At 40.5% G+C, this 27897-nt stretch overlaps 1 pseudogene; it reads left to right on the plus strand.

The window, feature by feature from the left end:
* Positions 1-1151: 1151 nt before the first annotated feature.
* On the plus strand, positions 1152-24732 carry LOC149161541 (70 kDa peptidyl-prolyl isomerase-like; annotated as a pseudogene).
* The last annotated feature ends 3165 nt before the right edge of the window (positions 24733-27897 follow it).

Below are 27897 nucleotides of genomic sequence, written 5' to 3' on the forward strand. Positions count from 1 at the left end.
TTTGTTTTCATTTTTGTTTGCACTTCCCGTTGTTGAATCTCCTCCCCTGTATTTGCAGTTTTCAATGGGATTTTTTCTTTAAGAATTACAGGTATCTTGATTGTCTCTGTTGCCGTTATAAGCTTCTGTCGTTTTTCTACTAAGAGTTTTCGTGTGGAAGAGACCTGTAATCGAACCCTCGTGCAATTGACAATAAAGTGTTTTCTGTGACCGAAGAATTAAGTGCGTTGTTCTATAATTTTTTTTAATTCAAGTTGAATGGATCAAAATAGCGACTATTATGTTTTGCTTCTGGTTTCTTTGATGAATTGAGAATTAAGAGCTTGGATGCTAGGTTGAATGGTTCAAAATAGCGACTATTATGTTTTGCTTCCGGTTTCTTTTACTGTACTTCTAATTTTTGGCGATATTTTCAATCGTCCGTGTAATTTCATTTTTAATACGTCTTGTAATAGTAAATAATTATTATATTCCAAAATTCCGCTATCGAGACATCCATATTATACTGACTAGATTGGTATTCAGATTGGTAATGCCACATGTTTTCTCACAAATTGCTGTATACTTATTATATTCAAAAATCTCACTACCAATTTAAAAAATGAATATACAATTTATATCGAGCGAGATTGTAACTCTCTCTTCTGTATAGAGTGAAAGATGTTGAATTCCACTTTTGCAAGTTCTAACAGTTTCTGTCTCATCAAATATGGCGTCCTAAACCAAAAATGTGTGAACTAGAGCTCACAAGCTCCAAAGCCGGTACGGGTCGATTCCCGGAATCGACCCGTCGCGGGTCGGGCGGAGCGGGGCGGCGCGGGGGTGGCGCTGCGCCACCCCCGCGCCGCCCCGCTCCGCCCAGCCACCCCCGCGCCGCCCCGCTCCGCCCGACCCGGAATCGACCCGTACGGGCTTCGGAGCTTGTGAGCTCTAGTTCACAAATTTTTGGTTTAGGACGCCATATTTGATGAGGGAGAAACTGTTAGAACTTGCAAAAGTGGAATTCAACATCTTTCACTCTATACAGAAGAGAGAGTTACAATCTCTCTCGAGGTGAGGTGATGAGTTGTCATTGCATATCGTCTCCAAATTAATTGAATTTGAGTCCTGAAAAAATCAAGTAAGTAAAAATGGGAAGTTTATATGTGTAGATGGTGGAAAGATTATGGGTTCCCTCAAGTAACATTCGCACGGCATCGTCAAGTGCCATGACTTTTTTGACAGTCATGAGCAACACGAAACAGGGACTGGTCTTGTCCAGTAACCATTCCTGCACATTGGAAAATGAGGAAGCAGATGGCATGGTAGGAAAATAAATTTTATTTGGCGGAGGATGTGATTCAGAGTTCCCATTGAGGGCAAAAGGATTGCAATATAAGCCACACAATTGTCCCTAGTTAATTCATTCCTACACGTTCTTTACAGTTTCACTATTGTTCACTGAGCTTTCAAGCATCGCACGGGACAATGATACTTTGATATATCAACGATGACAACAATGCTTCCGTCTTTTCTTTTTATCCAAAATAATAAGAAGTTTAAGTTTATAACACTCAAGGTGGTTTACTTTTGGTCTTTCTATTATTTTAATAGGAATTCTCTATCAAAAGTTTGTAGGTCAATTTCTTTACAAAATTTTAATATTATTATCTGGAATCAACGATGGTGTTATATTGATATTGTCTCAGCTATATATCAATGGATGGAGCTTTCAGTAATAAAAAAAAAATATCTCTAAATTCATGTTAGGTTTGTGTAATTATTTCATTATAAATAAATAAAAATTAATAGATGGAGTTTTTAATAATAAATATTTTGTATGGTTAAATTTATGTTAAGGTGTGTATATTTTATGTTTGTTTAATTATTTTAATGAAAAAAAGTTAATGAAAGATTATGGGTTCCATGCAGCTTTGGAATTCTCTGGAATCTGATTTTGCACGGAAAAGTTTTTTCATTTAAAAGTACTTGAGAGTTTAAGGAAGGCAACATTTTTGATAGGTTGGTTTACAAAAATTATTGAAATTATAAATTCGATTTATAAGTATTTAAGTTGCTTATCATAAATTTTATTTATTTAGTGATTTAAACAAAAACAAACTTAAACAATTTGTTTAGTTATATTGCTTTTTTTTGGTTGACTATATAAAAATGTACTTATTTCTTGTCACCATTGGTTGGTAAATCAGTTGGCAATGAGATTTTTATAAAAAGAAAAGAAAAAATTGACATAACATGTTATAAAATTAAACTAGCTATTATAGTTAGAAAATTCTCCCCGAGTATAATTACTTATAAGGCTATTCACTCTCAAAAACTTATCTAATGACTGTAATCAAATTTCCACTTGACAAGAAAGATTAATTTGAAATTATTGATGATATGTATATTAAGAATACAAAATGGGTGTTCTGTATGTACAGGTAATATCATTATTTTCTAACTTTATGATATTACCTGTACATACAGAACACCCATTGTGTCAAGCACACACATGCTCGTGGGAAAAGGTTCTCCATTTTTTGTATTTCATGATCCTTTTATATAGATAGGCCTTGCACAATGTATCAAACGTTGGAAAATATGATATCATTGATAGCAGAATAAAAGAGAATATTAGATGTGCTAAGAATCTAGCTATTCAATTTCACATCATGATTATAATAATAGGTTTAAACTCCTTCTAAGATTGTATTATTGATTTTTAATTTATAAAATTATCTTTTCAATTTGGTTTGGTGAAATAAAGAAACAAATAGTTCTATCTAATAGCATGTTTGTTACCTAATTGATTTTTCAAGTGTTAGTCTTGGAAAGGGATTTAGAGAATTAGTTATCAAATTTTGCAAATTATTTTTCCTATATCAAATAATAAAAGAAATAGCAAAACCAATCCATGGTATGACAAAGAGTGTAAAAGTGCGAGGAGAGCAATTAAGGAAGCTGTTGATGAATCTCTTAAAATGGACAAGATAAAAATATATAAAGCCCTAACTAAAAGGAAAAAGAGGCAATACATTCGTCAAAGACAAGGGAATCTCTTACACCTCTCTAAGCTAGCTCCTAAGAAATTTTGGAGGCAAATTCTGACTAGGAAGACTAAAGAGGTGTCTCACCTCCATTCTTGGAATAAGAAGAAGGATTCAGGGGAAGTTGCTAGGGGGATGCATGAGAGAATTCAAATAGGAGGAAACAAACTAGAAAAAAAGGAATGAAAAGAGAAGTTTAAGAGAAGAGAATGGGATAAAATGAAGTGTGACGAGTATATAGACTAGATCAACTCTTAAAAAAGGTGGATCCATTTTCAACATTGTCCCTCCTAACGTGCGTCTAGAAATAAAACAATTGCATGTGAAGGTGGGAGAATAAAGTATTCATTGTTTGATTCGAAATTACTTGAAGATTTGGGTAGATGTGTTCTAGATCCGCACAGCGCCACCCCCGGGCCGCCCCGCCCCGCCCGACCGGCGGCGGGTCGATTCCCGGAATCGACTCGCCGCCGGTCGGGTGGGGCGAGGCGGCCCGGGGGTGCCGCTGCCGCGGAGGGGGCGGGGGAGCGGGAGGGGGAGAGGTGGCCGGGGAGGGGGCGGTGGCGGTGGAGGGGTGGGCAGGGGGGCCGGGAGGGGGCGGTGTTGGGGGATGGGTGGGCGGGGAGGAGTGCGCGGGGTGGGCGGGGTGGCCGGGGAGGGGGCGGTGGCGGGGGATGGGTGGGCGGGGTGGGCGAGCAGGGGGCGGTGGCGGTGGAGGGGTGGGCGGGGAGGGGGCGGTGGCGGTGGAGGGGTGGGCGGGGTGGCGGTGGAGGGGGGGCGGGGAGGGTGTGGGCAGGGTGGGCGGGGGGGCAGTGGCGGTGGCGGTGGAGGGGGATGGGTGGGCGGGGTGGACGGGGACGGGGCGGTGGCGGTGGAGAGGTGGGCGGGGGCGGTGGCAGTGGAGGGGTGGGCGGGGGCGAGCACAACTGTGATTTTCGCATTGATTTTTAAGTTAATTATTATTTTTTGAAAAAAAAAAGTTGTTATTATTATTTTTTTGACATGAAATTCATAAAAAAAACTATTATTTGACCATTTTTAGTTAATATTTTTGTATAAAAATTGTGATTTTGACATGTTAATTCTAGCAAAAAATTATCAAAACATTTAGTTTTTTTGTTATATTTATGTTAAAAATGGTTATTTTTATGTCCATTGTTAAAAAATGTTGTTTTTTAGAAACAATTATTTCATGTGGATTGAAAATTTAATTAAGGATGTATAAATATGTAGATTATCTAAAATTCAAACTATCGACTTTCTAATTTAAAAACGCAAAACAATAAAAACCCCACTAAAAAAAATAAAAAATTAAGATAGAGAACAAGAAAATATGAATAAAATGACCACTTCAAAAACTATCAAATTTAGAAAATAATTTTTTACATTTCACACACTAGAAAATTTAAAGTCAAAAAATAGGTCTTTTAAAAAAAGGGTGTGATGCAGAATACTCACTTTTTAAAATCAGGATGAAAATCACTACCATTCACTACCATTCTAAAACTTAATGCACATGAAAAAATTAAAGTTCCAAAAAACATGTGTATTCTGCATCACCACTTTTGAAAATCGGGTCATTTTTTTGCCACCTCTACAAAACGGGTAACAGTATCAGTTCCCGTTTCAAAGTTTACATTGTTATTAACAGAACCAGCTAGGGTTCTTACCCCAGAGCAGCTAGAGAAAAACAACAAAGAAGCACCCCAGGAACAAAATCAGGAAGTTAGTCACAGTCCAGGCCACAGTGAACAGCCTGCTGTTCCTTTTAAGGAAATTTAGGAACTTAAGGAATTGCGAAATGAAGAACAGAGATTACTGAATATAATAGTCCAGCTCCACCAGTAGATTAGGATTCTAAAAGCGAGGAAAAGGGTAAAAAGGACTTCGGGAAGGAAAAATGCAACCACTCCAGCAAAACCCCTCAAGACAAAGGGGCGAAGGACCAGAGTCCATCCTGCTGTTCAAAACCCTATCGAAAACTAAGCTACTGTTCCAAATGATGCTGGGAAGCAGACTGTTGTTCCAATTGAAAAGGAACAGCAATGGACTGATATCCACGTTAAGATAGAAATGGATGAGATGTTGACCTGCGATAAGGAAATTCAGACGGAGACACCACCTTTGGGAGTGATCAGAGTCATGAACTCAAAACAACGCAATAGGAAAATTCAGGTAAAACTCTGGGCCTCCACTGCTGCATGGAAAAGAGATCCAAAAACGGTAACCTTACGAAATGGTTTGAAGCAAGCTCAGCAAGTAGTAGAAAAGCTTAGAGAGCAAACGATCCCTTGAGAAAAGTATGAAGAGCTACAGTAGCAGCTTAGGAACGTCAATCTATCCGAAATCCAGGCCTTTGAAGGGTGGCGAAGGGAAGAAGAAAAAGTCACCAAGGTAACTCATAGGTTAGATATAGTTATCAAGCAGATGGATACCTTATGTTCCTTATACAATGGCGTCTTAGCATGTAGATCCCCTGCTAAGAATTATGCCTTGTTTTTAATGGAACGATATTTGCAATTGAAAATAAAGGCTGTTAAAGCAGGTGCTCCCATACAAATTAACACCATCGATGATTTTATAAACTACTGTAAACACTACAAGGTAAAAGTTCAGAGACTACTATGTGAGTTTTATTTGCATAACCTTGTATTTGACCAGGAGACCGAGCTGAACCCTAGCCCTTTTGTTGGGGATATCCAATTACAAGCATTTATTTCATTTGGGGTTAATCAAATTAAATGGCTTAAAGCCTATAACGCTTTCCAAAGACAAGAAAATGGACTAGATTTGTGGATAAGAGTTGAGCCTAGGGATCCAGTACAGTTTTTGTTGTTGGGAAAAGTATCTATTCAGAACGCCCCTATCCCACTCTAAGTTGTGACAGTGCCTTAGCAACAAACAAGGAAAACTACTTGTGTATTCTTCTTTATGAAATATAAACGAAGAGGAAGGACAAACTAACCTGTGTCTTTCGCTAGTTTATTGATCCAATCGCTCTCCTCTTTTTTCACTTCCCGCTACCTGCTCCCTTACTGGTCCAGCTTCACCAGGTTCCTGCAAGATCACAGAGGAGCAAAACTACACAAAAACATAGATTTACATTCATAAATAGCTTAGGATCATATTTAAGCTAAACATGCAAATATAACAAAGCATCATTGATATACAAGCATATAGGAGAAACTCAAATAGTTTTATTGATATTATAAGAAATTCCAAGAGGAGATACAACCAAGTGAGTCCCAATCCAGCATCTACCTCCCAGCAAAGGAATCCCTTCCTCACCTCCAACAAAGCATAAATCACCCAATGCACTAATCTCAATCTCAAACCAACAACAATTCTCTGCAAAGTACAAAATTCCAGCCTCTAGATCTCTGGGATGAGGGATCCATATATAGATGTAAGCAGAGAGGATGATTCAGCTTATGTTTTGACTTGTGGCTTCTCTCTGTCAGTTCTTGCTTCCACTTGGAGGCTGAGAGCCTCTTACTCATCTTTGGTCGAACTCAGTGATGCAAGTTTCATTGAGGACGATTCTGGAAGCTTCCATTGTCTGTACACCTCGCGGAATGACACTGCCATTTGGCATTTCTCGTTCAGCGCACCCTGGTAGTGCATTTAGGTGCATTGCAACACACCTAGCTAGTGTACTGGGGTGCTTTGCAACGCAGGCAGCTAGTGGAGCACTTGAATTGATCCTGATTTGACTGATTCTGAGTAGTTTTTGGTGGAGAACTTCTGGGAGAAGCTGTCATTGGTTGACCTTGTTTCTTTAGGAGCTGGAACAACATCTTTAGGGACTTAGGATCCCTTGGTTTATGGACATTTCATGCTTATAGCTGTAAGGCACAAAAATGTCTATAACAGTTGCCCCCTAAAGTATGAGGTCGTTTATCGGGTGAAATGCTTTATTAGGAGGATCCGAAGTTCTTTCAATGTTGGGAGGAGACCTGTAATAAGATACAATACAATACATTATTTTCATACTGTTTTCATGATCTAGCTGAGGTGGGCATTCCCATGCTCAACTTTATAAATTCATTTCTTATGTACACAGGACAGACAATCGTCTGATGGTAGACTGATGATTTTGATGAAGTCATCATCCTTTTGGTAGGATGATTATCTGTGCTGCAATGCTGTACATGTCAATGTCTTTATTTTTCCTGAATATATATCGCAGCCCGGATGGATGAAACTAGATCCGGGGTCTTCAATCTCGTCCGATCTTCACTCTAAGTACAAGTCGATCCATGTGAGAAATGTTTTGAAGTTGAACATGGAAAGACATCACTTGATTACCAGTCAATGATGTAAACTGTTAACAAGCGCGAGAGGAATCACCGATAATGATAATGACCCTCAAGGTACTGCAGTGCAATTCACGTGGTGTGAATAAAGGACTTGGCGTCGAACACCACGCAAAATCTTTCGGTCGAAGGTCATTGATGTATACCTGTCGCCGGAAGTGAGAAACTTGCCATTGAGGCATGCAAGCTTCAAAGTACTGAAGGGGGTGTTCCTAGATCAACTTCTTGGATAATGAGCTGATGTCGACAAGAAGCGATCCGTCAAAGCAGGGCCTTAATGTATCCCACATCATTGACACGGAACGGAGCAAATGATTTTGATGGAGGTGAAAACGATCTGATGATATATGGTTCAGGGTGGTGGTCATGAAAGAATGAAGTATAATGTATGGTAGTGGATGGGACACGGGTGACTTCTCTGGATGACTTCTCTTGAACATATCGGCGACACTTATATGATGGATTGGTAGCATTTACCCCAAAGGTGGATGGTATGGCGAAACCATGGTGATGTGACGGGTGAATGAAACAACCCAACCCGACTCAGGCACGGAGTGGAAGTGTCATGTTCAAGAGCGACTTGCTACCAATAAAGGTTCTTTGAGTTTCTTCCCAATTTTTCCCCAGTCATTGCTGACCAGTACCTCTTTATTTTTGTCAAGCTTGAGGAGGATAACATATGCTTGTTCTATAATTTTCCCTTCGGGCAAACCCATCGCTATGTTTTAACGAGCCTAGCGATAGTGAAACTCGTTCTCGTCTAAAGACAAGTTTGTCGCTATTAATCATTTTAACGAGTCTAACGACAAAGATAACTCGGTCCTTTTCCTTTTTAGGGAGTCTGAAAAGGTACGTAAAGTTAACTCTAGAATTCCTTTTTCGTCATCTAATCCCTTAAGTCCGAAAAAGTATAAAACAATACAGAAGGGATGAATTTTCGATAATTTTAACGAGCCGAACAAAACAAGCGCTCGATCTTTTTGTGCAATAATCCCTCAGGTCCAAAAAGATTAAAATCTAGAGGAGGGATAGCACTTCCGGTTGCTTTAACGAGCTGGAAGGCCAAGACTCGAAAATCTTTTCATATTTTACGAGTCAGATGAAAAGAGCTTAAAGAAAACTCGTCTTTTGAGGAACGAGTGATAAGACGGGTAGCAGTTGATTCCAGGTAAGGGTTGGAATTTTCCAATCACGGCAGTGTCACAAGGATGGCTAGTGAAATCACTCTTCGCAGCTGTTCCTCAAAATGGGTAAACAATCAAATGGAGGTGAATGATCGGCCAAATAGAAAAGTGGAGGTGACGGTGCAAACATGACCAAGGCTTTAATGGCTGATAATGTTACATTCACGGTGGTTATTTACCGGAGGATAGTTCATTTTTTAACGAGCTTAAACGCGGATTGAAACACTTGCTCGATCTTATGTTTATTTTTTAACGAGCATGAACTATGTGCTGAAATTGCTCAATTAATCCAGTCATATGATAAGAATGTCACATTGAAGATGCCATTTTTTATGGAGCTTGCACCTTACAAAGCTTTGCCCCGCATCCTTCCTTTATGCAAGTTCGGAAACGACTAATCCTACAAGTTTAAAGGGTTAGAGGTCCTAAAAATTTAAAAAAATAAATAGCCGCCCCTTGCTTGCACTCCAAAAGGTTTGCATGCCCCCAAGTATAAAACAGAGTTTCGAGATCTCCCTCTATTCGAGCTGACAAAACTTTCATTTTATCAGGAAGGGTCACCCTTTATTCGAGCTGACAAAACATTTGTTTTATCAGGAAGGGTACTACCTCTTACAGGTTATCCAAGGATTGTTCTATTCGCGGTGCAAACAAAACACTTCCTCGGCGATGCCTACCGAAGCAGACAAAGGTGAGTGACAACGAGCGCCAAACACATAACTTTGACAAAAGAATCTTATTATAGAACAACCCCTCTTCCAATCACGGACGGGGTACGGACTAGTCATATTCTCCCGCGGAAACCTACTCTATACCTGAAGTTTTCCTACCGAAGCAGACCAGGACGCATGCCCCCTGGGTTCCAGTCATATCCCTCCGAATCACTCGCGCTCATCGGGAGGACGGACCGTGGGTTGAGACATTTCTTGCATGAAGAGACCATTTAGTGATGTGTTACACTAAAAAATGTCACCATGACTATTTACAGTTAGTATGGCTATATCAACAGTCATGCTATCCTCCTGGGCAAGTCTCATACCTCTGCTCTCCATGTCAAACTCCAAAAAGAGAGAAAGTCTTTGTAAATGTATTTATCTTTGGGTACGCAGGTTCTCTCAACCTTACCTGCGGGTAGACACCCAATGTTCACAAAAGCTACGTATTTGTACGCTCTGTATGTAAAGGAGCAGGTGCGTTACCCTGTAAAGGTCAAAATGCGCAAGTTTCATCTTTAAAAAGTTACTTGTGGTCATTTCTAGAGCATTCTAGAAGGTTGTTCGATGTGTATTGAGCGCCTCCAGATGGTTCATGTACCCCTACCAAAGAGGAACTTATCCCATCAATAAGGGAGCTATTCCATCCAAAGAGGGGATTATCCCATTGATGGTGGACCTGAATAACTTCCTCTAGAGCACTATAAATACAGGCACTGGGCCAGAAGGAGGAGAGGTTGGAAGCTAAACATTTCTAAGGGTAGATGCTGCTGGAATTAGGACTCCCATTTAGAAGCTTGTGATGAGAGATTGCCATCTTTGCTTGTTCTATTTGGAAGTGGGTGAGCTTTGTCAAAGTAAAGGAGAACTCTTGATGGACCCTGGGAGGAACTTGCACAACACCAAGGCTCAGGTTGTAATTGTTCCTTTTGTTTCCTATTAATGCAAATGAGTCCATTCTTCTCAATAACTTGTTATTTATGAGTTGTTTCATGTACTCCTTGGTCTATGTGTTAAATATGTTTTATTTTATGAGATTATCAAGTGCTATTTAATCGTTTGATTGTTAGTGAATGCAGGTTTCGAAGTGAAGGAGGAGCTCATCCGGATCAGCGAGGCTTGACTGCTACAACAGCGTTGGACTACAGGTAGGATCTAAACACTTGATTTCTTATATAGTAAATGCATGTTTAGAGAAGGATTGCTCTTATTTGTCTTGTTTGTCACTAGAGAGTCTTAGACTCCTAGGGAGGTTGGTTGTGTCCGCACTATCGACTCTTTCGGCCTGACAAATTGGTGACTCCACTGGGGACTCCATTGATGTGAAGGTCTTTTCCTTTGTATGCAACTTTGATCTGAGAAAAGTCATTTATTTTCTGATTTTTGGCTCTGTGACATTGTATTTGGGTGGGTTAGCTTAGGGTTAGATTGAATTTAGTTTTTCTTGGCTTTTTCAGTAGTACGCACCCTCTGAGTATTGCACAGTGCGTACTTGTACGCACTATTGCTGTGTGCACAGAGCGGGCCTGCACCTGGCTTAACCGGTTGCCTGCGTACCCTGCTAAAAATTAAGAAATTTCCATTTTTTACTTTTTTCCTCTTAGATTTTGCTTTTTCTTAGGTTTTACTGCCCAGATCCATTAGTCTCTTGTCAAAGATTTTCACCTGAACTTGTTTCGATAGCATTGACTGTTTTAGTGGATTTCATAGAAGTTTAAGCCTTAGGGTTTGATTTTTGAGTAGGTCCTGTAGTGACTTTGGCAGTAGAAGTTGTCGAGCCTTAGATCTCTCTGGTTTTGTCAGCCTTCTTAGAAGTTGGACCTGTCATAAAGTCTACCTGTGAGAGCAACTTACCTTTGTGTGGTCTCTTTGGCAAATTTCGAAGTACTTGTTGATTGAGTATTGAATTCCATTTTACAAAAAGAACAAAAAGATTTGAGTTTTGTTTTGACTGGTTTTTTGGTTCTGCATTAGCTGGTCCTTGGCTTGATTTTGGTCAAGTAAAACAACCTAGAATCATCTTTGTAGGCTTTTGCCTCATTAGATTTGCTTAGAGTAAATTTCTTTTTGATTTGCTTGTGAGTCAAGTTTTCATAGATTTTATAACTTTTGAGATTGATTTTCATTAAAATAGATTTATACGTTTTATTAAATAAGAGAAAATACAAAAACATCTCCTTTGAAAAGTTTTGTTTCAAGTAGCTTTGAGGGGTTTTGAAAGAAAAAGAAGTTTTTCGTGCACGTAAGGAGTGGTCATGTTTGTATGCTTGGAAAGATAAAGGGAATTGTTTCTTTGATTGTCTTTACTAAGAAAGTTGTTTTCTATAAAATTTGCATTTCTCAACTCTCTTAGTTAGGAATTTCATTGAAAGAGAAAAGTAGCGTAAATCATCTTAGGTGCATCTTTGTAGTGGTTTGAGTCGAGTCTACACACCATTGGTTTCATTTCCGCTACCTTTTGTCTTTAAGAAAAACCATAAAATTAACGCTTAAAGTAAAATCAACTTAGTAACTTTTATTTACTAGGGCTCTGAAACACCAATTTAGATCAGGCTAGTGTCTTGGAGTAGGAGAGTAATTAACTCTCCAAGACAACAAAACCAAACAAGTAGCTTATCTTGTGATAGAATAAATCCAATTGTTTCATTTGTACTCTGGGAAAGCTCCTCTTAAAGGAGAAGCACGAGCTCGTGTCCGAACCAGTGAGGGGATCAATCCTCCCTCGTTGGGAACGACGCCAGACACGCACGTATTACAAACGGTAAACCTCGGATTAACCATTGTCGAGGAACCAGGGGTCACTTGTCGGTAAACCTTGGATTATTTTCAAGGAACCGGCAAGGGGATTGAGCTTGATACTCTGCCCTTGCGTGCTGTCGGAGTGTAGACTGTTCCCCCAGGTGCATTTGTTGCGGTTGGTAACCTTAGTGACCATTATCTTTAGGATTCTACTGAGGTGACGGTGGAGGGAAGATCCCATTGTACCTGGAGCAGACGTCAGCTAGACTCACTTGGATTTTCCGGGGGGTTCACTTCACTCGAGACGGTTAAAGTGGAGGAACTTGTGCCGGTCTATTCATTAAGCAGTTTGCCGGGGTAACTGTTCCACCCGCCACTTCTGTACTGAATCCAGCGATGTTGGGTTTCATCTCCAACTAGCGTTTTCGGTCTGGAAGGCTATTGTTTGTGCTTGGTTTGACGCCCTAGATTCTTTAGGTGTGTGATTAAAATTTGTTTGGTTCTTTAGAGACTTTAGGTGGTTTGATTTGAGATTTTACTTTGTTTTCGTGTGTAGTAGTTCAAAGTTTTTAGCTGTGGCGGAATTACCGAGATAGTCCCGTAGACTTCGGGGCCAGTCTCCTGAAGTTGTTTCTGTGGCCGAATTGTTGAGGAGATCTCGTAGACTTCGAGGTGAACCTCCACGAGACGACCCCAGTAATCTAGAAGGTTTAAAGGTCCTTGTAACTCCTCCGAGTGGCAGTAGAGTAGGTTCACCTGAAGAAGGAGAATCTTCCTTGGTAGTCCATCCAGATTACCAAAGTCTAGAGACAGGTTATAATCCTGAAGCTGTTACAGTTTCTGAGCTTGTTGGTAGTTTTTCGTCTACTAGTGATACAGGCGAAGAACCTGAAATATCTGAACCTGTTACTCCGACTTCTAGTGTTCCAGATTCACCAAGAGTAGAACGAGTTATCACCGAAAATCTTCCTACTGGTCTGATCGCTATTGAAGAACTTGCTCCAGAGGAAGAAATAGGCATCTCTAACCTTGAAGATCAACTTACTATTGAGCTCAGGGAGCGTGAATCTATCTTTTACAGTCCTCCTAGAAGTACTACTTGGTACCTTTCGTTAACCAATTATTTAGACAACTCAGGGGTAGGTTTTTATACACCTCGTACTCCCTTTCCACCTGGAGGTATTTATACTCCTGTAAATATGTCTGGTCAGTCGTCCGTGTTTACTCAAACTCCTGAATCTTTTTTACACGGCGGTCCTTCTGTTCCCACCGGGTATCAATCACTTTCTGGTACCTTTGCGGGGGCATCTCCTCAACCCGTTGATCATGGGTTATTAGCTGGAAACAATGGTAATGTACCATTGGGTGTAGGAGACATTTACATGATGTCAGGTTCAGTTCTCGTTTCCCAACCTCAAGGTGGCCAATTACCACCTGGGGGGCAGCCTCAATTAACCCCTGGGGGGAAACCTCAAGGTACACAAATTGTGTCTGAGGGGCAACCTCAAGGTCAGTATGTACCTATGGTGCAATACATGCCTCAAGGTCAACCCCAGCCTCAATATGTACCCCAGGGTCAACCTCAGTATCAATATTTACCTCAAGGGTATCAACCTCAAGGGTATCAACCCCAAGGGTATCAACCTCAAGGGTATCAACCTCAAGGTCAAGGTCAACCCCAGTACCCGTATTTACCTCAAGGTTATCAACCTCAAGGCCAATACTCAAGTCAAGGTTATCAACCACCTCAAGGTCAGTCATATGCTCAAGGTATGGGAACTGCACCTTTCAATTATCAATCCTATCCTCAATCCGGTTATGGATCTCAATATCCTCAACCTGTTACGGGTCAATACCCCGGAATGATAGTGTGGGATCCATCACAGGGTCAACAAGTGTTGCAGCCAAGTATACAGTTGGTACCTCAAGCTGGACAACCCGTAGTTTCTGGTCCACCCCAGCAACCACAACCTGTCCAGTCAAATGTTCAAACTTCTGTAACTTCGGTAGTTACTCAGCCGCCAATTGCACCTAGTACTCCACCTCAAACGGCTGCTGCAACTACCGCTACATCTGCCGCACTTACTTCTGGAGTATCGACAGCTCCGGTTTCTACTGTCTCTGCAACCACTCCTCACACATCTTTACCGTTGTCTGGATCTACGATTCAAACCACGGTCCAGATGCCTATAGGTCAGCCTGGTATAAGTACGGTTGTCACTACTAAACCTCAATTTGTTCAACAACCATACCAGGGACAGTACCAAAATGGGCAAGCTGTCCAACAACCGGTTTACCAGTATCAACCATATCCTGGGTACACTTATCAACAACCTCAACAAGCCCAGTACGGTCCGATTAATCCTGGTTTTCCAGGAGGATATAATATCCCCAATGCGACTCCTGTTCCTAGTTATCCTGGATATTTTCCTCCTGGGACTGGTCTTGTGACCCAGAATTTTAGAGATCCTAACCGACAGTTACCATTTATCGCAACTTTGGATTTACCATACTTGACGCGCCTAACGAACGATCCAATTCAATATCTTCCGTTCTGGCCACCAATGCCAAATAAGTTGCCCAGTGATATACCCAAGTTCGAAGGTAAGTCTGGAGAGTATCCGTCCAATCATGTGATGACTTACCACCTCTGGTGTGCTTCAAATTCTATCTCGGATGATTCGATCCGCTTACGTCTTTTCCAGCGTACACTAATTGGTCTCGCGGCCAAGTGGTACATTGAGTTACCACGGGCCTCTTTTTACAATTTCAGCCAGTTAGCTACCTCGTTCTTAACTCACTTTTTGTTGCCGGTCAGATACGATAACGGCACGGAGTTATTAACTTCACTAAAACAATCAACGTCCACATATATTTCTGATCACATTCATGAGTGGAGACGTCGAAGAAGGTTAGTGAAAGTTTTTATCCCGGACCAAATCTTAGCTGAATGGTTTGTTAAATCATTATTACCGAAGATTACTGAAGATGTAGCTAAGGCTGGAGTAGTTACTGAGGAGCAAGTCAATGCTCAGGCGTAGTACCTTGACTTAGTTTATACTCAGTCAGGTACGTTACATGAGAAGATTCCAGATCTTCCAAAACCGAATCAAATTGCTGCTGCTCCTTCGAGATCTCATGCCGCTGATGGTATGATTGGCATCATGAATACAAAGAGCAAGAAGAAATCTTCCAAGACTTCTACTACTCCTATAATCACTTTGCCTGATTCCCCGATAGGAGAGTCTTCTCCTGAACTTTCCGCCGATATTCACGCTGTAGAATCATCCACAGCCAAATCAAAAAACGGTGGAAAGAAGAAAGGAAAGAAGAAGGCTAAAGCAGACAAGGCTCCGAAGGAGAAAACGGAAAAGTCGGAAACCAATGACGAAAAGTGCAAACCTCGATATCCTTGTCTTATTTGTGAAGAGGATCATTTTACAAGAGATTGCCCTCATCGGGCCGAGGTTGTGAAAATAGTCAAAGGTTCTCCCACTCCTGCTGTGTTAAAAGATCCATTTCCAAAGCAGGAGAGTAAGATGATAGGTTCTTCCTCGACTGCCAGTGAAGAAACCATTTTGATGATGTCTCATGTGAGGATTGCGACTCGATCGCAAGATTATGGTAGTAAGAATCCTGTTGATGGTAAGGAAGCAGAATCTTCTCATTCTAATCCATCAACCTCAGCTCCTGGTTCCGATCCACTACAGATCGAAAAACCGAACCCGGACTTAGTAATCAAACCGCCCGCCAAGGGTGTACTTCGAAGGTCTGCTTTCAATCCACATGCGAGAGCAGCCCAAAATTACAACATTGTTGAGGACTTAGCTGTTTCACCCTCAGCAATGTCAGCTTTAGAAGTGCTGCAATCATGCCCAGCACAACGAAAATTACTTTTGTCGGCCATCGAAGCTGTTGATGTTCAGGACCCGAATCTAATAATCTTCGATCTAGAAAATAGTACACCACGACTACCCCATCAAATGGCTTTCCAAATTCCAGTGATAGTCAAAAACAGGCCTATTCATCGGATTGTGATTGATGAGGGAGCTTCTACGTGTATTATGTTGATTCAATGTTGGAGAACGCTTGGTTCTCCTTCGTTGAACCAATCCCCCACCATCCTTAAGGCCTTTGATGGCCGTGGGTTCCGTCCGTTTGGTATTCTACAGGAATTGCCTATAGGGGTAGAAGGTAAAATCGTTAGTCTGGATGTGGAGGTGGTTGATGCCCCTTTAGACTACAACCTTCTTTTGGGTCGAAGTTGGTCATATGCTATGACAGCGGTTGTTTCATCGGTCTTCAGAGTAATAAAGTTTCCATATAACGGTAAGATCGTGACCATTGATCAGGTGACATACTTTTCATCCGACCCAGCCTCTTCAGAGAGTATCCAGCATGTCGATAAGACGACAATCCCTTATAGGGACGTTGGCGTAGGCTTGGTTAAAGATTCCGGTTTACTGGGAACTTTCCCTTTCCCTCCAATCAACGCAGACCCTTCATTTGCATCAATTCATATGATTACATCAGAAAACATTATTTATGACGATCCTTGGATTGTCCCATCTGAATCTGAGATAGACTCATTCGGTGATGCCATGCCTTTGAGTCCATATGAAATTGCGTATGAAGCTGTCATGTCTTTTACCGACTCGTGTTCAACCCAAATCGACCAAATGAATGTGTTCAGTGAAGAATCACTTTTCACATCTGTTATCACTGAAAATTCTGTTGCCAAAAATTGCTCAGACTAGCTTAAGGACAAAGTGTTTTCGCAGCGCATAAATCCTTTAGCAGTTTCGCAGTGCAACCTATTTTAGTGATTTCGTAGCGTGCTACGAAATTGGGGATTTGTTCGAATCCATAGCAACTGTCATGCAAAATAGTTCTTGGGTGGATGCATTTTACAGGTGGCATGTTCTCAAGCTCCTGCATGTATGCTTGTCATCAGTTCTGAATCTGAAGGGAAATATTACAGGTGAAGGAGTGTTTTGAGTGGGATGGTGACTTTTATGCTTTGCATCCACCACTGTTGCCAAGCAGAGACAAGGGAAAAGTCTGAAGTGTTGCAGCCGCAAAACAACCTAATCCCCAAAGGTGCAGATATAACAAGATACAGGGACTACTTTAAGGACCTTGGTAAGAATGAAAGGGTTGAAGTGATTGCACTGCCGAGTTCCTTAGTGCAGCGTTCTGTTTTTCAAGATGCACCAGATTTGTTGGTTTCTTTAGATGCTCTGAAGGCACCATCTCATCATAGGGGAAAGTATGAACCAACATTATATGGCAATTTGCTTGGGAGTCTTCCCCTTTCTTTGGAGGCATCAATGCTTCTCATTAAGTCTGGTCAGTGTGGGTTTCTTAGAGAGGGTGCAATAATTGGTTCATTGATGGATGCACGACCAATGCCTATCATACAGCCATTTGGGCAGCAATCTTTGTTCAATAAATATGTGGACAGCTATTACAATGATGCTAATGGATCTGTTGGTTCTTCATATCATACAAAGACACTTATGGCAAATTTTTGTACAATTCTGTTTTGGCAATGGATTTTGAAGGACAAGCATCGATTGCAACGACTCATTCAAGTGGCTGGCAATAAGATCTTCACAACTCAGACACATGATTTTGCTTCAATTGCTCCTAGGTTTGAGCAGGAGTGGTCTTCTTTCCACCATTTGGTGCTGTCATCACTTCATGCTATTGCTGAGACATGCCCAAGTTTCTCTACATTTTGGAAGGTCCACCATTGTATTACAATGATTATGATTTCAAGCACACATGCTTTCTCTCTCCAGGACAACTTGAAGCAAACTTGAGTTTTGCCGTTGGCACTGAACTAGCAGATGATATTGTTACAGATGTTTGTATTCAGGCTTCATGCGTTGACTCAGGGTCCTTGAATACTTCAAGTATAAGAAATGGGAGCACCCAAAAGAAGCTGATGAAGTTTTGGTTAAATATGAGGCTAGACTGGGGGACGGAACTGCTGTATCAAAATCAGAGGAGGGTGTGGAGTTTTATGTGAAGGATGGATATTTCTGTCCAGCTTTTGCCATAGCTGTCAAAACAATGAAGAAGGGAGAAAAAGTATTGTTGACAGTGAAGCCTCAGTATGGTTTTGGACATCAAGGACGTGAAGCAATTGGAAATGATGTAACCGCGCCACCAAATGCAACATTGTTTGTGGATCTTGAGCTTGTGTCTTGGAAGGTTGTCGATGAAATTACTGATGATAAGAAAGTGCTGAAGAAAATCCTGAAGCAAGGAGAAGGTTATGAACGACCTAATGATGAGGCAGTGGTCAAAGTGAAATACACGGGGAATTTAGAGGATGGCACCATATTTGAGGGAAATTGATCTGATGAAGAACCATTCGAGTTTATGGCTAGAGAAGAAGCAGTCGAAGCCCTTGAAGGTCACTTGTAATCTCAACAATGCAGCTTGTAAACTCAAATTGAAAGACTATATACAAGCAGAAAAATTATGTACAAAGGTTTTGGAGATTGAATCGCAAAACGTTAAGGCTTTATATAGAAGAGCACAAGCATATATTCAGACAACAGATTTGGAGCTCGCAGAGCTGGACATAAAGAAAGCACTCGAGATTGACCCCAACAACAGGGATGTGAAGCTCGAGTACAGGGCTCTTATAGAGAAACTCTGGAGTACAATAGCAAGTAAATAAAAAAAAAAACATTATTCCTGTGCTCGATTTTCTGATAACAAAAGGTATCAAGGACTGTGATTCAAATGCCTCCGGTGAAATTAGTGGTGCTTTCGAAACCTACTTTTCAGTAGCTAAGCGAATAGGTTTATACCTGGCACGCATATGTCACAAAGAATGAGCTTTCACAAAGAATGCTTGAGGATCACATGGAATGAGTGAAGAGGCCAAATGATGGTAAGGATCTGATTGCCACAAGGCCGTCGTTATTGGTGACACCGGGGACCCATTAAAATATACATCGGGGCCACCTCTAAACATTCTTTGGTGATTAAAGGTCTTATTGAAGATCTCAAGGCGATGATGTCAGCTCCACTATTGTCTGAGGTTCTTCAGGCTCTTTATGATGATAAGAGCGTTTCTCAGGATTAAAATGCTTGTATGAGTGTGAATTCCTCTCATGAAGTAGAAGCTACGACAAACAGTAGTTTTGATCAGCCTAGTCTACCAGCAGTCCCTTCCAGTGCTAATGTAACGCATCTTAGTGTGGTTGGGAGAGGTGTGTAACGTACAACACCAGTTCCAGTTGATGTCTCAAAACCAGAACCACCCGCCTACACCTAAAGGATTATTTCCTTTGTTTTCAAGGGAGAATACGCTTATTGTTTCAAATGCACAGCTTGTAAAAAGACCAACAAGACCTACTAATTTAGGATTAAACTCACTGCTTCATCCCTCTTTAATGGATTTTACAGTTTCTGAGCCAGAGTTTTTAAAAGATTCGTCAGAATATCAGAAGTTAGAGGTTTGTCAGTTACCAACTCTCTATTTAAATGAAACTGCAGTAGTTGAATGTTCTCAAAGTTTTTCTACGACTGATGATGGTTCCCCTTCAGAAAGCACAATAATAACAAATGAGTATCTTGTAAAAAGATGGAGTTTCCTATATCAAATGTTGGAGATGCATCAAAGCCTGAGATGTCCTCTATTTCTGACAATTTAAGGAGCACTCTAAAGGTTTGACATCCATGAGATTTTCTCAATCTTAATAGGTAAAGTGTTCTGAGATGATGCACAATAAGCTGCAAAACTTCTTGGAGAACTTGAAACAAGATTTTAGGTCTGAACTGAAGGAGAGGGAAATCAAAAATAATGGTGACTGCAAATTCCACTGGTAATATTCAGTTGATAAAGATTTTGGGTTGAAGCTATGTTTTTTAAATTACACAGAAGTTTCGTAGCGCGCTACGAAACTGCTGTAGGTGGTGATTTTAAACGCAGAGCAGCTATTGTGATACTGTGAGCGGGAGTTTTGAAAGAGAGACACCTGTCCATCAATACAACCTACAGCACATCAGAAACATGGCAACGTTCCATACCTGGGGTTATTAAAGAGCTGGGAACATGCTGCTACATTTTCGAAGAGTGGTGGAAGACAAGGACCGGGAAAACAGGGGTTCTATACTAATATTATTGAATCATCAACGCATCCAGCATCCAATGCTAACCTGGAACATTGAATCCTCATCTCATGCTATCACAGCCGCTTCCAGAAAGAGAGCAGATGTCAAAGAATGAAGTTCATTGTAATTAAAGCCATCAAAGCTACCGCTGTAGTAATCCACTTGGCAAAGAACGAGTCTTAATTGTAATAAATGCTATGTCCAGCATGATGTAGAATTAGGATCTTATTTGCTTTAGGATTCCAGCGCTGTCAATTAGTGGTCAGCTGTAATTATTAGTTAGTTAAAAGTTAGTAGGTGTCATCATAGGTAATTATTGAGCTTCCCTCACGCTGGAGGAGGGAGCTCGAATCAGGTAGAGTAAGCATTCTATATAGAGCTGAAAGATGAATGTAAAGGGGGTTGGATGTTTTGAGAAAGAACAAGTCTATTTTGGTTTATGTAAAGCAGTTTTCAGTAATGCAAACAGCTGTTGTTTCTTCTCAGGATTCTCAATAGATCTTATTGTTCAAATGTATGGTGGTTTATTCTCTTAATGTTCTTTTACAGTCTTGTTATGGCATAATCACTCAGAACTCATGTATCATGCTCTGACTTCCTGTATGCTTTGGCAAACTGTGTTTTATGTAAGTTGTGTTTGAACATTAGATGTAAAGAGCCCTGATTTCTATGAAAAGATGGTGTTTTTGTTTGCTGAGATGTGTGAGACTCCATAAGCCCAATGGGAAACAATTTGATATTTGTCCAGCCAGCTTATTTTCATGTGTTTTTTAAAGAGTTAGCCATCTTTCCTTGTCATTAGTCCATATTCATAATCTGTGAGAGAGCCCTCTCTGACTAAGGAGGCTAAACCTTAGTCTAAAGCCTAGTTTGAAACAGTTACACAGAGTCTTGCTGATTGGCAGCCTTCAGTACCTGATTTTGTGATAACATTTTGGTGCGTCTGCCGGGAGTCTGAAGATTACTCATTCCCGAAATTATGAAGCTGAACTTCTGAAGGTAGCAGGAGCTCAGAAGGTTTTCAAGGCTGCAAATCTACCTTGGCGACTCCATTGTTGAAGAATTCAAAATTCATACATTCATGGTGATTCCACTGGAGTTATGAAAGACCCAGAAGCTACCATTCTTATTTCAAGGTATGCATGCATAGATTTTTCAGGAATTCATGGTTTCCCAAATCATTTTCCCAAGGATGCATATTTTCTAAGGAATGGTCCCAAATTTAATGGAGAAGATTTGAGTTTAACTCTGAAGCATATCTCAGATTTCTGCCATTTTGATGAGCTTCTTAGAGTCAAACATGAGGATGTTTGCATTATGTTATTTTATGATTCACTTCAAGGGAAATGCAAACAATGGATTGAAAGTTTTCCTATCAAATCCGTTATGTCATTTCAAGACTTATGGCTTATGTTTTTGGAGGAATGGATAGATAGGTCAGAGGTGGTGGTAAACTCTCCTTCAGTTGAGGGTTTCAAACAATGGAATGATGATCATATTAATGAAGAAATAGGTGGAAATTTTTCTTTGTCCTTGTCCTCGTATCTAAAGTCATTTGACTGTAAAGCAGAGGATAAGATGAGATTTTTGGATGAAGTTGCTGAGGACATTGAGAAAGAAATTGAGGGTTTAGAAGGTCAAATTCAGGCATACAGTTTTCATAATCATGATCATTATTTTCAGAAGTTTTCTATGGCAGAATGCAAGGAGAAAATGCTGGTTCCTTTCTCTTTCACGATTGAGGAACTGAACACTGTTGTTGAAGATCAGTTTGCACAGCTGGAAAGTTACAATGAAAAACAAGCTGATCATGTATTCTGGGATCCTGTAGCTGATTACATGGAAGAGTTTTACTCTCAAGTTTTTCAGTTTTCCTATAAAGATCAGAGACAATTTCAGTGGCAGGGGTCATCACACTATCAGATTGGCTCTGAACTCCGATGTAGTCAAAGAAATCAAATATCAGATAAAACAGAGGATTGGCTACATTGGAAATTTCATATTGATTGAGCAGAAAGAAGTTGAAATTGTTAGGGTAGGTAGGTAGAGGGAAACGCAAAATAAGCTCAAGGTCAACTGAGCATTTTTTTAGTAGAAGTAGCTTTCTTTCTCCTACAGTCATGCTGGTCAAGCAAATTTCTGTTTGTCAAATAAATTTTATAAGGCACTGCAACTGCAGGTTCTTAGTGCACCCCAAGGGCACACTATCCCAAGTGGAGCCACTGTTATCACTGAAAATTCTGTTGCCAAAAATTGCTCAGACTAGCTTAAGGACAAAGTGTTTTCGCAGCGCATAAATCCTTTAGCAGTTTCGCAGCGCAAACTGTTTTAGTGATTTCGTAGCGTGCTACGAAATTGGGGATTTGTTCGAATCCATAGCAACTGTCATGCAAAATAGTTCTGGGGTGGATGCATTTTACAGGTGGCATGTTCTCAAGCTCCTGCATGTATGCTTGTCATCAGTTCTGAATCTGAAGGGAAATATTACAGGTGAAGGAGTGTTTTGAGTGGGATGGTGACTTTTATGCTTTGCATCCACCACTGTTGCCAAGCAGAGACAAGGGAAAAGTCTGAAGTGTTGCAGCCGCAAAACAACCTAATCCCCAAAGGTGCAGATATAACAAGATACAGGGACTACTTTAAGGACCTTGGTAAGAATGAAAGGGTTGAAGTGATTGCACTGCCGAGTTCCTTAGTGCAACGTTCTGTTTTTCAAGATGCACTAGATTTGTTGGTTTCTTTAGATGCTCTGAAGGCACCATCTCATCATAGGGGAAAGTATGAACCAACATTATATGGCAATTTGCTTGGGAGTCTTCCCCTTTCTTTGGAGGCATCAATGCTTCTCATTAAGTCTGGTCAGTGTGGGTTTCTTAGAGAGGGTGCAATAATTGGTTCATTGATGGATGCACGACCAATGCCTATCATACAACCATTTGGGCAGCAATCTTTGTTCAATAAATATGTGGACAACTATTACAATGATGCTAATGGATCTGTTGGTTCTTCATATCATACAAAGACACTTATGGCAAATTTTTGTACAATTCTGTTTTGGCAACGGATTTTGAAGGACAAGCATCGATTGCAACGACTCATTCAAGTGGCTGGCAATGAGATCTTCACAACTCAGACACATGATTTTGCTTCAATTGCTCCTAGGTTTGAGCAGGAGTGGTCTTCTTTCCACCATTTGGTGTCGTCATCACTTCATGCTATTTCTTAGACATGCCCAAGTTTCTCTGCATTTTGGCAGGTCCACCATTGTATTACAATGATTATGATTTCAAGCACACATGCTTTCTCTCTCCAGGACAACTTGAAGCAAACTTGAGTTTTGCCGTTGGCACTGAACTAGCAGATGATATTGTTACAGATGTTTGTATTCAGGCTTCATATGTTGACTCAGGGTCCTTGAATACTTCAAGTATAAGAAATGGGAGCACCCAAAAGAAGCTGATGAAGTTTTGGTTAAATATGAGGCTAGACTGGAGGACGGAACTGCTGTATCAAAATCAGAGGAGGGTGTGGAGTTTTATGTGAAGGATGGATATTTCTGTCCAGCTTTTGCCATAGCTGTCAAAACAATGAAGAAGGGATAAAAAGTATTGTTGACAGTGAAGCCTCAGTATGGTTTTGGACATCAAGGACGTGAAGCAATTGGAAATGATGTAACCGCGCAACCAAATGCAACATTGTTTGTGGATCTTGAGCTTGTGTCTTGGAAGGTTGTCGATGAAATTACTGATGATAAGAAAGTGCTGAAGAAAATCCTGAAGCAAGGAGAAGGTTATGAACGACCTAATGATGGGGCAGTGGTCAAAGTGAAATACACGGGGAAGTTAGAGGATGGCACCATATTTGAGGAAAAGGGATCTGATGAAGAACCATTCGAGTTTATGGCTGGAGAAGAAGCAGTCGAAGCCCTTGAAGGTCACTTGTAATCTCAACAATGCAGCTTGTAAACTCAAATTGAAAGACTATATACAAGCAGAAAAATTATGTACAAAGGTTTTGGATATTGAATCGCAAAACGTTAAGGATTTATATAGAAGAGCACAAGCATATAATCAGACAGCAGATTTGGAGCTCGCAGAGCTGGACATAAAGAAAGCACTCGAGATTGACCCCAACAATATGGATGTGAAGCTCGAGTACAGGGCTCTTATAGAGAAACTCTGGAGTACAATAGCAAGTAAATAAAAAAAAAAAACATTATTCCTGTGCTCGATTTTCTGATAACAAAAGGTATCAAGGACTGTGATTCAAATGCCTCCGGTGAAATTAGTGGTGCTTTCGAAACCTACTTTTCAGTAGCTAAGCGAATAGGTTTATACCTGGCACGCATATGTCACAAAGAATGAGCTTTCACAAAGAATGCTTGAGGATCACATGGAATGAGTGAAGAGGCCAAATGATGGTAAGGATCTGATTGCCACAAGGCCGCCGTTATTGGTGACACCGGGGACCCATTAAAATATACATCGGGGCCACCTCTAAACATTCTTTGGTGATTAAAGGTCTTATTGAAGATCTCGAGGCGATGATGTCAGCTCCACCGTTGTCTGAGGTTCTTCAGGCTCTTTATGATGATAAGAGCGTTTCTCAGGATTAAAATGCTTGTATGAGTGTGAATTACTCTCATGAAGTAGAAGCTACGACAAACAGTGGTTTTGATCAGCCCAGTCTACCAGCAGTCCCTTCCAGTGGTAATGTAACGCATCTTAGTGTGGTTGGTAGAGGTGTGTAACGTACAACACCGGTTCCAGTTGATGTCTCAAAACCAGAACCACCCTCCTACGCGTAAAGGATTATTTCCTTTGTTTTCAAGGGAGAATACGCTTATTGTTTCAAATGCACAGCTTGTAAAAAGACCAACAAGACCTACTAATTTAGGATTAAACTCACTGCTTCATCCCTCTTTAATGGATTTTACAGTTTCTGAGCCAGAGTTTTTAAAAGATTCGTCATAATATCAGAAGTTAGAGGTTTTTCAGTCACCAACTCTCTATTTCAATGAAACTGCAGTAGTTGAATGTTCTCAAAGTTTTTCTACGACTGATGATGGTTCCCCTTCAGAAAGCACAATAATAACAAATGAGTATCTTGTAAAAAGATGGAGTTTCCTATATCAAATGTTGGAGATGCATCAAAGCCTGAGATGTCCTCTATTCCTGACAATTTAAGGAGCACTCTAAAGGTTTGACATCCATGAGATTTTCTCAATCTTAATAGGTAAAGTGTTCTGAGATGATGCACAATAAGCTGCAAAACTTCTTGGAGAATTTGAAACAAGATTTTAGGTCTGAACTGAAGGAGAGGGAAATAAAAAATAATGGTGACTGCAAATTCCACTAGTAATATTCAGTTGATAAAGATTTTGGGTTGAAGCTATGTTTTTTAAATTACACAGCAGTTTCGTAGCGCGCTACGAAATTGCTGTAGGTGGTGATTTTAAACGCAGAGCAGCTATTGTGATACTGTGAGCGGGAGTTTTGAAAGAGAGACACCTGTCCATCAATACAACCTACAGCACATCAGAAACATGGCAGCGTTCCATACCTGGGGTTATTAAAGAGCTGGGAACATGCTGCTACATTTTCGAAGAGTGGTGGAAGACAAGGACCGGGAAAACAGGGGTTCTATCCTAATATTATTGAATCATCAACGCATCCAGCATCCAATGCTAACCTGGAACATTGAATCCTCATCTCATGCTATCACAGCCGCTTCTAGAAAGAGAGCAGATGTCAAAGAATGAAGTTCATTGTAATTAAAGCCATCAAAGCTACCGCTGCAGTAATCCACTTGGCAAAGAACGAGTCTTAATTGTAATAAATGCTATGTCCAGCATGATGTAGAATTAGGATCTTATTTGCTTTAGGATTCCAGCGCTGTCAATTAGTGGTCAGCTATAATTATTAGTTAGTTAAAAGTTAGTAGGTGTCATCATAGGTAATTATTGAGCTTCCCTCACGCTGGAGGAGGGAGCTCGAATCAGGTAGAGTAAGCATTCTATATAGAGCTGAAAGATGAATGTAAAGGGGGTTGGATGTTTTGAAAAAGAACAAGTCTATTTTGGTTTATGTAAAGCAGATTTCAGTAATGCAAACAGCTGTTGTTTCTTCTCAGGATTCTCAATAGATCTTATTGTTCAAATGTATGGTAGTTTATTCCTTTAATGTTCTTTTATAGTATTGTTATGGCATAATCACTCAGAACTCATGTATCATGCTCTGACTTCCTGTATGCTTTTGCAAATTGTGTTTTATGTAAGTTTTGTTTGAACATTAGATGTAAAGAGCCCTGATTTCTATGAAAAGATGGTGTTTTTGTTTGCTGAGATGTGTGAGACTCCATAAGCCCAATGGGAAACAATTTGATATTTGTCCAGCCAGCTTATTTTCATGTGTTTTTTAAAGAGTTAGCCATCTTTCCTTGTCATTAGTCCATATTCATAATCTGTGAGAGATCCCTCTCTGACTAAGGAGGCTAAACCTTAGTCTAAAGAATGGTTTGAAACAGTTACACAGAGTCTTACTGATTGGCAGCCTTCAGTACCTGATTTTGTGATAACAACATCAACCTTAGAACGAATAGCATTTCCCGAAGTCGTGTCATCTGACGAGCAACTTCGCGAAATCCTAAGTGTAGACGATCTACCATGGGAAGATCTTCATCACAGATCTTCGTTTTTACCTAAGGATGATGTTTTTGAAAATGATTTTTCATCTATCTTTACCGCTGAATACGTCAAAGACGCTCAGAATCCAACGAAACATTCTGATTTAGAGTTGAATTTAGGGAATATTTCTCCCACTATTCCCATTGATATTTCAGTGAAGCCCGGAATTGAGGAAAACATTCATATAGGTGCCTCATGTACAGAAGAAGAAATTCAAACTTATAAGGCCCTATTCCAAGAATTCCGCGATGTGTTTGCCTGGTCTTACGAGGAAATGCCAGGAATCGACCCTGCCATTGTTGTTCATGAAATAAAGACCTACCCGGACACTAAACCCGTCCGGCAACGGTTGCGTCAGATTCACCCTCGAAAAGCGGCTATAATTAAAGCAGAAGTCGAAAAGCTGTTGAAAGCAGGTTTCATTTATCCAATCCCGTTGACGGATTGGGTATCGAATATTGTTCCAGTCAACAAGAAACAAGGAACAATAAGAATCTGTATCGACTATAGGGATATAAATTGAGCTTGTCCAAAAGACAACTATCCTACCCCTTATATCGATCAAATTATTGATGATTGTGCCAGAAGTGAAATGTTTTCCTTCATGGATGGTTTTTCGGGATATAATCAAATCAATATTCTACCTGCCGACCAACCAAAAACGGCATTCATTTGTCCATGGGGGACATTTTCTTATTGCAAATTACCTTTTGGGCTTAAGAATGCCGGGGCCACTTTTCAATGGGCGATGTCTTACGCATTTCATGACATCAAGAACATTGTGCAACCGTACCTCGATGATTTTCCTGCTCATTCTTTACATCGAGCTGATCACCTTGTCCACTTACGAGTAATCTTTATGAGGTGTAGGAATTATCGAATTCGGTTGAATCCCCACAAGTGTGTATTCTGTATAGAGACGGGTCGATTGCTGGGATTTGTTGTTTCAAAAGCAGGCATTCGTGTCGATCCCTCGAAGGTCGAAGCTATCATCAAATTGCCTCCTCCATCGAGTTTGCGCCAACTCCAAAGTTAGCAAAGGAAAGCGAACTTTTTACGCCAATTCATTCCAAACTACGCCGAGGTCACTAAAGG

The sequence above is a fragment of the Pinus tabuliformis genome, chromosome 5_2 (assembly GCF_031772625.1).
Source record: "Pinus tabuliformis cultivar Carrire ecotype Pingquan chromosome 5_2, CPIR1, whole genome shotgun sequence".
NCBI classification, from domain to species: Eukaryota; Viridiplantae; Streptophyta; class Pinopsida; order Pinales; family Pinaceae; genus Pinus; species Pinus tabuliformis.